The sequence below is a fragment of the Oncorhynchus kisutch genome, linkage group LG26 (genome assembly GCF_002021735.2).
Source record: "Oncorhynchus kisutch isolate 150728-3 linkage group LG26, Okis_V2, whole genome shotgun sequence".
In the NCBI taxonomy this organism is placed as follows: Eukaryota; Metazoa; Chordata; class Actinopteri; order Salmoniformes; family Salmonidae; genus Oncorhynchus; species Oncorhynchus kisutch.
In genome coordinates, this window is record NC_034199.2 from 28,738,133 (window position 1) to 28,752,746 (window position 14,614).

General features: G+C 42.7%; 1 long non-coding RNA gene across 1 annotated transcript; it reads left to right on the plus strand.

The window, feature by feature from the left end:
• Positions 1 to 9,845: 9,845 nt before the first annotated feature.
• Positions 9,846 to 14,284, plus strand: LOC116357726 (uncharacterized). Its single transcript, XR_004205665.1, has 4 exons — positions 9,846 to 9,935; positions 11,097 to 11,187; positions 11,304 to 11,444; positions 12,309 to 14,284. It is a non-coding gene; the product is annotated as an uncharacterized LOC116357726 (long non-coding RNA).
• Positions 14,285 to 14,614: the final 330 nt, after the last annotated feature.

The following is a 14,614-nucleotide window of genomic DNA, read 5'->3' on the forward strand; positions in this document are numbered from 1 at the left end:
CATTCACACACGAACAGTCAAAATCCTCTAGAGCCATGCAAGGAAAGACATCGGCTAGAGTGGCGTTTCGTCTCAATGTCACTGTCTTCTGAGAAGGGTTTATCACTCTAACAGGGAGCCACCCATCCCCCCGCAATAGAGCTACTGTCCTCCCTACCAGTATTGACCTTGGTGTTGACCTTGAACTGCTGGGCTCGATGACAACAGCACTGCCAACTGATAGATTCTGAGTGTTTCGTAGTCTGCCCCAGACTAAGTGCTCCTGCATAGGCTCTAGAGTCACAGCCCCTTTTAGTCTCACAGTTCCAACTTTGTCAGGTACTTCACAGTCTCTCAATCTCTCCACATTAGCCATCATGTCGATTAGCTTGCTCTCCTCACCCCCATCACACACAGGAGTATAAACCCTCTTCCAGAGATCTCCATCCGTCTTCAGGTGGCGAATCAAGTGCTTTAGGAGATTGCTGCCCAAGATGAGGTCATCACTCTGGCCTTCAACCACCAGTGTAGGCACAGCAACTCTACATCCGTACACCTCCATCTCCAGCTCACATACTCCCAAAGGCCTCGTCTTCAACCCACCACAACCAACCAAGACTACCTCTGTAGGACTCAATGATGGACTTTTCAACACTCCTGCATGCAACAGTTCAGGTAAGACCCTAGAGCTCAAGGTACAAGCCATGGATCCACTGTCAAGCATAGCTCTCCCTTCTACTTCTCCTCCTATTAACACCTTGGCATAGAATAAATCATCATACGGGGAAAGTCTCTGTGTGTTCTGCATTATGATACTCTTCTCAGTCTCCATTTCGTCACAAACACTTTTATATACAGACTCCAAATCAACAGCTCTCACAGATGGGGACTCTACAAAAGGCCCAACACTCTCCCCTTCTACATGCAGGCCTACTAGTTTCCCGGGAGCTGAGCAGTGATTACTGTAGGGACTCCACCAGCTGTGCTCAGAGCTGCGGCCTTGGGGCACTGAGAGCGTGCGTGGCCAGCTACATGACAAAGAAAGCAGAGGTGATTGGCCCTGCAGTGAAAGTAGGTATCATGTCCAGCATCCCCGCACACGTTACATGGCCCATTAGACTTCACTTTGCTCCTATTCCCTTTTTGGAACTTATGGTCAGACTGTTGTGGCCTCTGCTCCAGCACACGCTCCAGCATTGCAAGGATACGTTCCATCGGCTCAGCTGAGCCCTGAATAGTCTGGGCTGGATAAGGCAACGTATTGGGTACTTCCATGTGGGTTCTCACAGCAGGCATGGTGATCGGCATGACAGCACCAACTCCCTGCTTCATTGTTGTGATGGCTGGGGTCAACTTAGATAAGTGAGAGTACCTCCGCTCCCTCCTGTATTCATCCAGCCTCTCATGAACATCTGCAGCAGTCCACTGCTGTAATGGCTTGCACTTAAAGATAAGCGACAGTTCAGCATTAGGGCAATGTCTGATGAACATGACTGTGAGCTCACGAGATGGGTCTTCAACACTTTTTTCCTGTCTCTTTAGACAATCTTCAGCAACCTCCATAGCCCTGTTCAGTCTGAGCCAATATTCAAATGGTTGTTCATCAGTCAGAGGTAATGTGGCATAAAAGTCAGCAAGGGGCATGCTTGAAAAAACAGTGTCACTAAAATGTTGTCAAAGATGGGACTCGGACCTTTAGATAAATCAATGGAGGGATTGCTGCGTATGCCAACTTTAACAACATCGTGGGCCCTTCCCATAAGCCTGCCCATAACCTCAACTGCTTGGTCCATCACAGACACGCCCCTCTTACGCATGTAAACCATGAACATATCCTCCCACTGATGCACTGTGCACTTTTCAGAGCCATCCCCCCGAAAGTACACCGGTTCCCTGATATCAGACTTCAATACCAGGTTCAGGCCTGACATCCATACCCCTCGAGCTGCATACACTCCCCATAACATTGTCCCCAACATGTCCAACAATTGCCTTTGACTCCAAACAGGAGGCAATGTTCTCCCCAATGGAATGACCAATCTGCTGTACTATGTCTGCTATGAAATCCATGGAGACCTCCCCACTCCCTGTATTTTTTCAAAACTCTTTCATACACATCCTTGGGCGAGTCCATGGGTAAACTATCATCAAAACCCTCCCGTTTGGGCCTAGGTGTAGAAGTAACTGGAATTTTGGCTGAACCCCTACCAACAGATGGTGACAGATTAAATGACAGGAAACCCCTACCTCTCCCAACACCTTCCATTTGAACAATGAGAAATCAACACCCTAATAAAAATGTAAATAGCAAAACATGTATATATATATATATATATTTTTTAAACCTCACGTCAAAATCTAACCTATATCTAGTACTCTGGTAAAACTCACCCTACTTATATCTAGTACTCTGGTAAAACTCACCCTACTTATATCTAGTACTCTGGTAAAACTCACCCTACTTATATCAGATATATATTAGAATTGCAAATAAACAAGTAACACAAAAGTTATCGTTTATCTGTGAAGAGCCTCAGCCAGAGAAATCATCCATTTCGTAATAAAACGTTCTAGTGGCGCCCTCTTGTGGCGAAATGCGATATCGCCATAAACTGCACCAGCAACGTCTTACCTGATTCTTCAACAGCAACCACGGCGAAGTTCTGAGATGGAAATACAGCGAAGGATGATCCGATCCAGAAGAACGGTCAGGGCACCACTGTAACAGTACTCTTCTTGCGTTGTGTACAATCAGTCATCGACACGGAACTCCAACATGTAGCACCAGTCATGTAGATTTATTCTGATAGGAACGGCACAAAATTGCACGTCATGCAATGCACGTCTCACCATCCAACTCTGCACTCACGCACGCTGGTTTGGTGCTTGTTCACTGGGGTAGTTACCAAAATAATACAATTACAATATAATATTTTTAACAATGTACCTGACAGGAATGGCACAAAATTGCACGTCATGCAATGCACGTCTCACCATCCAACTCTGCACTCACGCACTGTACAAAATATATGAACACCCCCACCAGACACAGTAAGTTGCTAGCTAGTACTGGCGGGAATTCTTTACAACAAAATGCACAACAAATATTCTCCAAAAACCGCTGCATCTTATGTGTGATGTTCGAATAACATTTACAAACAATTTGATATAAATTGTACATTTAAATCATCACTTGAGAGTATAAAAATCACTTTTGATGTACAGTGCTTTGCAACCAACAACTTACCGCTGGTTTGGTGCTTGTTCACTGGGACGATTCTAACTGGAACATCCCCCCTCATAAGCAAGCTACGCAAACCAGCCAATAAGATGCCATGTTGAGTAGGTGAAGGCAAGACAAACTCAAACCAAAAACCCAATGGCTTAACAATAAAGTGGCAAGGGGAATCACCAATATAACCCTGTTACACCAAACAAGAAAATGGAAACCAAGTTGAGATACAGATGAAGTCGGAAGTTTACATACACCTTGGCCAAATACATTTAAAGTCAGTTTTTCACAATTCCTGATATATTAATCGTAGTAAAAATTCCCTGTCTTAGGTCAGTTAGGATCACCACTTTATTTTAAGAATGTGAAATGTCAGAATAATAGTAGAGAAAATTATTAATTTCTTTATCACATTCTTATTATCACATTCCCAGTGGGTCAGAAGTTTACATACACTCAATTAGTATTTGGTAGCATTGCCTTTAAATTGTTTAATTTGGGTCAAACGTTTCAGGTAACCTTCCACAAGCGTCCCACAATAAGTTGGGTGAATTTTGGCCCATTCCTCCTGACAGAGCTGGTGTAACTGAGTCAGGTTTGTAGGCCTCCTTGCTCACACACACTTTTTCAGTTCTGCCCACACATTTTCTATGGGATTGAGATCAGGGCTTTGTCATGGCCACTCCAATAACTTGACTTTGTTGTCCTTAAGCCATTTTGCCACAACTTTGGAAGTATGCTTGGGGTCATTGTCAATTTGGAAGACCCATTTGCGACCAAGCTTTAACTTCCTGACTGATGTCCTGAGATGTTGCTTCAATATATCCACATCATTTTCCTGCCTCATGATGTCATCTATTTTGTGAAGTACAAGTGTTCCCTCCAGCATCTTCACATGGTCCTCTGCTGTTGTTCTGGGATTGATTGTACTTTTTGCATCAAGGTACGTTCATCTCTAGGAGACAGACTGTGTCTCCTTCCTGAGCGTTATGATGGCTGCGTGGTCCCATGGTGTTTATACTTGTGTACTATTGTTTGTAGAGAGGAACGTGGTACCCTCAGGCATTTGGAAATTGCTCCCAAGGATGAAGCAGACTTGCGGAGGTCTACAATTGGCTGATTTCGCTTGATTTTCCCATGATGTCAAGCAATGAGGCACTGAGTTTGAAGGTAGGCCTTGAAATACATCCACAGGTACACCTCCAATTGACTCAAATTATGTCAATTAGCCTATCAGAAGCTTCTAAGGCCATGACATCATTTTCTGGAATTTCCCAAGCTGTTTAAAGGCACAGTCAATTTAGTGTATGTAAACTTCTGACCCACTGGAATTGTGATACAGTGAATTATCAGTGAAATAATCTGTCTGTAAACAATAGTTGGACAAATTACTTGTGCTATGCTCAAAGTAGATGTCCTAACTGACTTTCCAAAACTATAGTTTGTTAACAAGAAATTTGTGGAGTGGTTGAAAAACGAGTTTTAATGACTCCAAAGTGTATGTAAACTTCCGACTTCAACTGGAAGTGCAAGGCAAAATGATAATGGTGGCTAAATGCCCAAGGGGATGAATCATTAACATAAAGAGGAATGACTATATGTGTGACGTAAGGAGGAAAACTGCATAATAAGTATGTGCCGAGGCTGGAAAGGCAGTTGATCCATGGACCAGCTAGGCTTGTTACTTTGTAATAAAATATATTTGACAAGTTCATAAGTTCCGGTATCTGAGAAATATTATTGAGCGAATATTTCTACGACAGTACATTCATATTTTATTGTTTATTTAGCTAGCTAATATTTAGTAAAGTAGTTGTAGCCTGCCAGGATATTGAGCAAGATGGCCAGCTAGCCAGCTAGCAACAGTCATGAGCTCCATCTTTGAATCTAGCCTGTTGACAGAGATGGTGAGTCAAAAATGTACTTCAATAGCAGTGAGTCATTGGTGATACATTATATATTGTAATGTGTGTGTTTGTACTCAAAAAAGGGTGTGCTTTTGTTGGTTTGAGAATAACACCAGCTAGCTAACTAGCTTGCTAGCTCAGTGAGCGGGAGACTGACAACTCCTGAGTGCCCCCCTCCCCCACTGCACTGGGTCCCCAGGAATAAAATTTCAGACCTTCAGAGAATGCTACACAAAGAGCCTGCTTGTACAAGTTTGGCTACAGATGTTTGTTTCAGTGTATATAGGTAACTTTAATTACATTCATGTTTCTTTGGTTGACATTAAGGTAAAATGCCAGGCGACTGAGTTGTAATTGGATGAGAATATGATAGTGGATGTAGCTGAATATTGTAGCTATGAAGACTACTACCTAATATGAATGCCATTTTGAGTTCGGAATGATAGCTAGACCTCATAATTTTTAAAGTTGCCCCCTCCACATGCACTAAATCGATATATTACTACTGTAGGCTATACAAAGTATCGCTACTGCCTGTGTGTACATTTAGCAACAGATTCATTGTTAGAATAGCATGTGTTGTAAACAAAGTTGTGGCCATAATTGTCTAACATTGCGAGGTTCCGCTGCTGCTTCTAAAGCACTCAACCGGAATTTGCGTTTTTTTCTTTTGCACACATCCACTCAAGTCGCTACATCTAGATAGGCTCGAAGTGTTTTCAGTAGACTGCAGTGAATCATCCATATACTGTAAACATCTGATAACTTGTGTGCTTGCAAGGTTTTGACTGCAGAACTCAGTCCACCTAACTACTGGTCGCTTTGCTGTTTTAGACAAAACAGCTGAGTACAGTAATGTAACCATTATTAAAGTGACTGGTGTTCCATTATTAAAGTGGCCAGTAATTCCATGTCTATGTATATAGGGCAGCAGCCTCTAAATTGCAGGGTTAAGTAACCAGGTGGTAGCCCACTAGTGATTGCTATTTAACCTTCTGATGGCATTGAGATAGAAGCTGTTTTTGAGTCTCTCGGTCCCGGATTTGATGCACCTGTACTGACCTTCTGGATGGTAGCGGGGTGAACAGGCTGTGGCTCAGGTGGTTGATGTCCTTGAAGATCTTTTTGGCCTTCCTGTGACATTGGGTGCTGTAGGTGTCCTGGAGGACAGGCAGTGTGCCCCCGGTGATGCGTTGGGCAGACCGCACCACCATTTGGAGAGCCTTGCAGTTGTGGGCATTGCAGTTGCCGTACCAGGCGGTGATAGAGCCTGACAGGATGCTCGAACGGCAACGAGTAAAGAGTGTGATGCTTTATCGCTGACTAACTTGGTCCTGTCAGAGCTAACAAATGTTGGCCTTAGCACAGAGAAGATTCTTAGTCAATGTTATGATAGGGCCAGTGTGATGTGTGGTAAGCATGGGGGCATGCAAAAGGTAGTGGAGGAAAGGTAGTGCTGAATCAGGAAGTGCCTTATGTGCATTGCTTTAACCACCAGCTGCATTTAGTCATAGTGCACGCTATATTCTCTGAGCATTGATTGGATTACTTTTTTAATTTGTGTAATTCCCTTTACAAGTTCATCAGGAAACCAACTGTGGTTGCGCAATATATGGGAGAGAAACTGAAACGGCTGCTTGAGCAGTGATGGACTGGTCATCTGGCCATGGTGAGTGTCGTTATAAAATTATGGTACAGAGTTGTGACTTGAGGCTGTGGACCTATTGAAAGCTATTTGCGAGCAGAGCTTCAGATTCATTGCCTTCATGGTCCACAAAGTCCTCAGCCTGCTTGACCCCTCTAACAAGTTACTTCAGGTTGAAGCAACTGATCTGTACACTGGCATCTGAGTCGTGACAGTGAGTTTGATGAGTTATGGGAGAAATACAATCACACAGATACCCCACTCCAAGCAAACGGCAAAGAGCAGTAAGTAGTAATCTAAAAGAATATGTGGTCGAAACAACAACAATGGGTGAAACAATGAATCAACAATGAAACCTTTATGGAATGTGGAAAATGTGAAACCACTGCTGGACTTAATCTCATGAGACTTTGTGGAAGCTGAGTTTACTGTCACATGCTAGGTTCTACAGAATGAAATCGCCCGATCTGGAGAAGAAAAATGGAGTACACAGAGCATTTTGGACGGAACACCCATGGCAACATGCGAGAACTCTTTGTCAACATTGAAAAACGTATTCAGTGAGCACAGACCGAGCATGTTGTACAGGAGGAAAGCGGAGCTGATTCAACTGGTATTTGAGAGGGATCTTACAAGCAAATTCTGTGGGGAGTGGAAAGAGAGACTGCTGAGCAGGTTCAACACAGCATCAAGGTGCCTGCAACTCTTTTGAATCTGGGTAAGAACAGGTTGGCTGGACTGTGAAGGTGAACGGAAAGGCATTAGAGCCACAAACCGCCCTTGCTGTTTCTGGGTTGAGTCACTGGCGTGATCTTTCTGTCCGGGTTGGCGCTCCCCTTGGGTTGTACAGTTGGGGAGATCTTCGTGGTCGTACTCGGCCTTGTCTCAGGATGGTAAGTTGGTGGTTGGAGATATCCCTCTAGTGGAGTGGGGGCTGTGCTTTGGCAAAGTGGGTGGGGTTATATCCTGCCTGTTTGGCCCTTTCCTGGGGCATCGTAAGACGGGGCCACAGTGTCTCCTGACCCCTCCTGTCTCAGCCTCCAGTATTTATGCTGCAATAGTTTGGTCCGGGGGGCTAGGGTCAGTCTGTTATATCTGGAGAATGTATCCTGTCTTATCTGGTGTCCTGTGTGAATTTAAGTATGCTCTCTCTAATTCTCTCTCTCTCTGTCTCTCTCTCTCTCTCTCAGGGCCTGAGCCCTAGGACCATGCCTCAGGACTACCTGACATGATGTCTCCTTGCTGTCCACCTGGCCGTGCTGCTGCACCCTGACCTGTTCACCGGACGTGCTACCTGTCCCAGACCTGCTGTTTTCAACTCTCTAGAGACAGCAGGAGCGGTAGAGATACTCTCAATGATCATCTATGAAAAGCCAACTGACATTTACTCCTGAGGTGCTGTTGCACCCTCTACAACCACTGTGATTATTATTATTTTACCCTGCTGGTCATCTATGAATATTTGAACATCGTGGCCATGTTCTGTTATAATTTCCACCCGGCACAACCAGAAGAGGACTGGCCACCCCTCATAGCCTGGTTCCTCTCTAGGTTTCTTCCTAGGTTTTGGCCTTTCTAGGGAGTTTTTCTACACCTGTATTCCTTGCTGTTTGGGGTTTTAGGCTGGTGGCATCAGCTGATGTAAGAAGGGCTATATAAATACATTTGATTGTATTATTTTGTTATTTGCTTCTGGAAATGCATGGCAAGAAATAGAAATAGGCGTAGAAGTGATTCTTTATTGGCGTTGCTGCCAAGTATACTGCTTGATTTCTGTGATGTGATTGGAAATGTTTGGTTTATAATATAATCAGATTGTTTTGAATATTGTTTTATATGGTAGAAGAGGTGTTTTGAATTACATTGAGGGTGGGCAGACCTTGACCAATGGTTCAGTAACGATGTAGCTATAGTGTTTCCATAAACATATCGTTGCTATGGAATATAAATTTCTCTGTTATCATACCGCACTCTTGTGGGATGACAGCTTGGTAGCTGCATTGTACAGTTAAATCGTGATATTGCATTGTACATTATTATTTGCGTTCCGCGAATGGAAATGCATTGTATTGTCATGGGAACGTGTTATTACGGTAATTAGCAAATGTTTTGCATTCCATTGATGGGTATTGTGCATGTAGCTGTTTAGCATTGTCATAATTTGTCATTTCTCGAGCCAGTTATGAATTGTCCATGTCTGTAAAGCGGTGCAGTAGCCTGTATTCTTGCGGCAAGACAGCCGTGCGTGGCTGCAAATACATTGTATGTAATTGTACTAACGATTATTATCGATCATGTGTTATCAGCAAGCAAAAAATAGTTGTGCCCTCTTGCGGAGTTAATCCTGCCACAGGGCCTGGCTAGTATCGCATCTAACGGTGTGCTGTTGTGCCCATAGCATCATGTGCCATATGCTTGTGTGTTTTGTTTTATGTGGCCCATATTCACAAATATTATCCATAACTATTGGTGCTGAAAACAACTGAGGTTACCGATGAGAGTAACTATTTTCACAAGACTCAAATATATGCTCTGGAATGTAAAGATGGGTTGTACTAGGGTTGCACTCCATCTGCCTTTGTATTCCCATTTTTTTGGGGAGCGATTCACTTTATAACGTGTACTAAGTGTTATTCCTATTTACGGCCATACCAACTTGACTACGCCTGATCTCGGACGATCTTGAAAATTCTTCTGTCGATTCTTGTTTTTTTTTAATGTCACAATTCCAACCCTCCTCCTTTTTCCGGGCTTGGGACCGGCAAAAGTGACCCAAACGAGACACTGGCAGAGTTACTTCGTTTTTAAAAATGTTTATTTTTTAAATTTTATTTTCTTAATTTGTTTTTAACCTTATGGTCCACTTAGGAGCCGACAACAAGTCACAGTAAAACATTAACATTTTTAACCATAACATTTTTACATTTTGTTTGTATACAATGTACATTAACAATCTAAATGGACCAAAAAGAGACAATAGAAAAAAACTGTCAATGGCAATGTGAGAATTATGGTAATTAGTCTGGCCCTAATTCAGGTTAATTGTTTAAAAAGAAAAGTAAGCCAGGGCCGGATCAGCCAGGAGCGGCTTTCCGCATGCGCGATTCATTTGCAGTCTGGACACGGAGGGCTGAACATCTGCTCTGACTGCAGCGCGAGGACTGGGCCGCATGTGAGTGCTTTGGGACCGGGGTGGGGTCCCCGGCAGCACCCGTAAGAACTATATGTGCTTTCACGTCCGTCTCCAATAACACCAGAAAAAGTCGCTAGTCGCTTTTTTTGAAAATGTGTCACTAGAGGAGTCTGAATACTCGCTAAATATAGGGACGAAGTCGCTAAATTGGCAACACTGTCTGAGAATACTAGGTGCTGTAAGCATTTTGCTCCAGTAGAGAGCACTGTTCGTTGCATTAAGCAAATTAAAAATCTTTGAACTCGCAGCAAAAGGAAATCGGGCATAAAATGAACACCTGCCGCTTGCCAAATGCAGGTAGATTTAGGTATTGGCTTGTAATAATGTGTATTTCAGCAGCCACGTTGATGGGTGGTCAATTTGCAGGGCTCTACAGTGCGAGAATTACATTAGCATTTGCGAATAAAAATAGTCAAAAGTCGATCGTGAGCACATGTGGGATTTATAGCAGAAAAATGTGGCAGTAGCTGTTTTAAACGTTTTTCTGACATTTTGTTTCATAGCTGCAAATTGCACAAAGAAATACGAAACCTATATACCACCTTCTGGTTGGGGAGCTGAAAGCAAATGCAAAAGGTTTATGAGGCCTTGCACAGGGCCACACGTAACCTCAGCTGTGTATGTGTTTACTATAAACTGTTTTACTATTACACACTCCGGGGATTTTAATCAAGAAAAAATGAATGTTTGGTAATGTAACCAAAGGAGAATATTTACTCATCGCGATGCAAAACAGGTTCAGTTTACGGTAATGGGATATGTAGACCTTGTTACTTAGTCAGCCTGCAGCTGCTTGTGTTCCATGCGCGCGCTGACAGATTTGACAGCTGACAAAAGACTGTCAACTAACAGCAAACGCTATCAATCACTCAATGGTTTGCATTTGCATGCATACTATATTAGCTTAAATCTGTGCTTCTAATCCAGTTATATTAGCTTTGTAAACATAGCAGTGCTTGCTAGCATGTCTGTCAGCCGTCTAACAAATAGGATTAGTGGGCAAGCTCAGCTATGTTAGCCGGCAGCAGCAGGACCTGGCCTGGGGAAGTCTGTAGAAGGCCCAAGGCAAACTACCTGACAACAATGTAACCTTGTGACTGAGCTATTAATGTGGTTTCTATTCATTCTGTTTTATTGCAGGGGATGAAATGTTCTCTGACATTTACAAGATCAAAGAATCACCAAATGGGATGTTATTGGAAGTTGAGGGAAAGGTGCGTCTCCACTGCAGGTATAAGCTCTCTGAGTTGTGGTGGTGAGAGGTGAGGTGTATTAGGATTTGGAACCACTTATTGACTTGGGTATCATCTCAACTCATAGTTTTGCATTATGCCTGACTTTACATAGACAAGTCCTATCAGATGGTCCTGAAATAGAATAAGGTGTTTGACTAAGCTGGAGGAGAACAACCCAGACAGAGTGAAGCCCTTCATGGCTGGAGCTCAGGAGGAGATCAAGAAGATCATGGGCAACATGAAGAACTACCAGGTAACCACTAGTTACAGCTATACATCTACTACTGCCTACAGCAAATTCAGCTACACATACATTCCTCACATCACAACTATTTCTGCTCAGTCAAGCTGTGATGACACCTTTGGAGGAATGGAGTTCCAGGCCTACGAAATTCAACAGTTATGAGCTTGCTTTAAAAAAAAAAGTGTTAAAGGATTATAACAATTCCTATGTGTTCATTAACCAATTTAAATCACTGTCTGTTTCTAAGAATTTGTAAGATCCTTATTTGCATAAAATGGACAGAGACCAATCTACCAAAATTAGCCAATAGCATTTATTCTCGAGAGAGCTGATCATAGTACCATGTACATCAGTTTATATATTACATATTACGTCATAGGTTTTAAAATGTCCCTCCTCTCCAACCAGGACAAAGCAGCGTCAAAAGTTCATTCCAACTCCCTAGCGCACATACATGACACACAATATATCTAGATTATCTCCTGAAGTCTCACCACAGTTTATTACCACTTAGCAGACAGCTCCGGTCCCCCCCCCCCCAGATACGGAAAACCTGGAGGGGCTCTCGCTGTCTTATTCTCCACAGAGTTATAGCCGGGTCGGTTCAAACATAGGTTAAGGACCCTCTTTGCTTACTTTAGACACACACACATGCATTCCTCTCTTCCCCACTCCAACCTAGTTGGAGCAGTGTTTATTATTTTGAATTTCTCCTTGTTCATGCTACATAACCTCTAATCCCTAATGGTTAAGTTTCTGAGTAGAATTATTCAATCATTTATCTTAAACCTTGATAAAATATCTTAACAAGAAGTAACGTGTGGAGTTACAATGACCAAATGTCTTCATCCACTTACACCTAGTTCTTTACAGGTGTATGAACCCAGATGGTATGGTTGGTCTGCTGGACTTCCGTGAGGACGGCCAACCGAATTGTTTCTAGTCCAGCTTTGTGGAGTGTACGGCTTAAAGTGGTCCTACGGACAGATACTCCAATCTCCGCTGTGGACCTTTGCAGCTCCTTCAGGGTTGTCTTTGGTCTCTTTTTTTGCCTCTCTGATTAATGCCCCCTTTGCCTGGTCTGTGAGTTTTGGTGGGCGGCCCTCTCTTGGCAGGTTTGTTGTGGTGCCATATTCTTTCCATTTTTAAATAATGGATTTAATGGTGCTCTGTGGGATGTTCAAAGTTTTGGATATTTTTTTATAACCCAACCCTGATCTGTACTTCTCCACAACTTTGTCCCTGACCTGTTTGGAGAGCTCCATGGTGCCGCTTGCTTGGTGGTGCTGCAGACTCTGGGGCCTTTCAGAACAGGTGTATATATACTTAGATCATGTTACACTTAGATTGCACACAGGTGGACTTTATTTAACTAATTATGTGACTTCTGAAGGTAATTGGTTGCGCCAGATCTTATTTAGGGGCTTTGTGGCAAAGCGGGTGAATACATATGTGTAACAGTATAACTTTAGACCGTCCCCTCGCCCATACCCGGGCGCGAAGCAGGAACTCTCTGCACACATCAACAACAGTCACCCACGAAGCATCGTTAACCATCGCTCCACAAAAGCCGCGGCCCTTGCAGAGCAAGGGGAACTACTACTTCAAGGTCTCAGAGCAAGTGATGTCACCGATTGAAACGCTATTTAGTGCGCACCACCGCTAACTAGCTAGCTATTTCACATCCGTTACATATGCATGCACCACTTTTCCTGTAGTTCTTTAACAAGTTATTGTTTTTCACTTCACCAATTTGGACTATTTTGTGTATGTCCATTACATGAAATCCAAATAAAATTAATTTAATTTACAGGTTGTAATGCAACAAAATAGGAAAAATACCAAGGGGGGTGAATACTTTTGCAAGGCACTGTATGATGCCCAAACCATGTCATGTATATGGGGTTGACTGAAGGGGTGCTGTGACAGTATTTTGGTATTGATCCTGTAAATATATATATATATACACTACCTTTTTATTTTTATTGGTCAGACTGAGATGTGGCTCTTTCTTTGCAACTGCGTAGAAGGCCAGCATCCTGGAGTCACCTCTTCACTGTTGATATTCCGTTAAAAATCATCAGTTTCCAGCTACAATAGTCATTTACAACATTAAATGTCAACACTGTATTTCTGATCAATTCAATGTTATTTTAAATGGACAAATTGCTTTTCTTTCAAAAACAGCAATCACTGTTTCTAAGTGACCCCAAACGTTTGTACGGTAGTGTATATAGTAGAGCAGATATGCCTCTGTCATGCAGAATAAGGAATTGTGTCAGGTCTAATATGTTACATTTCTACCTGGGACATTCAATATGTCACAGTTTGCTGGGATGCTTTGTTAATCTCTGCAAAGACAATGCTTCAGTCCAGTGATTAATTAATGAATTGGTTATTTATTGTTGATTGATTAAATCTCAGACCTCCAGTAAGAACCTATGCTGGAGATGAGAAACAGGTACCTGGAGTTGAACATTTCATGAATGGCCAATGACCAGGACAGGACCAGCGTCAGAACAGGGGGAACAAAACGACATGACAATAAATGCTGAAGTGGGGAACAGCTGGTGACGGACAGATATAGGGGACGTAATGAGAGCAGGTGATTGAGTCCAGGTGAGTCCAATGAATCGCTGATGCACGTGAGGAGGGAAACAGGTGTGCTTAATGATGGTGGCAGGAGTGTGTAGTGCTGGGCAGCGAAGGAGAGCGGGAGCAGGTGTGACTCCTCCATTTGCTTGGTTTACAGTTACATTAGATGTGACACCCTTACTAAAAGTAGTGGGATAGCTTAGGACTTCCTGATTTGAGTTGTGAAAAATAAAACTAACACTGGGTAAAACATTTCCAGTTGTGGTGTTGATTTGTTTAAAAATGTAGATGATAGAATCATTGGATCCATGAAAGATATTTTATGTTAATACCAATGGCCTTTTTGTTGAAATGTTTTGTAAGTAGGCCTACATATTCAGTGAAAGAAAATGTCAAAAATGCAAATACCAATAGTTCCATTATTTTATAGGAGTTCTTTATAAATTATTTATTGCACAGTTGCAGCTTCTCTAAGTAAGGTAAAAAAATAAAATCAGAATAGCACATAAAAAATACCCAGTGTAGCTTTAAGGCAAATGGTTCATAGTTCAAGATCCCCACACCATCCTACCAACAGGTTGACA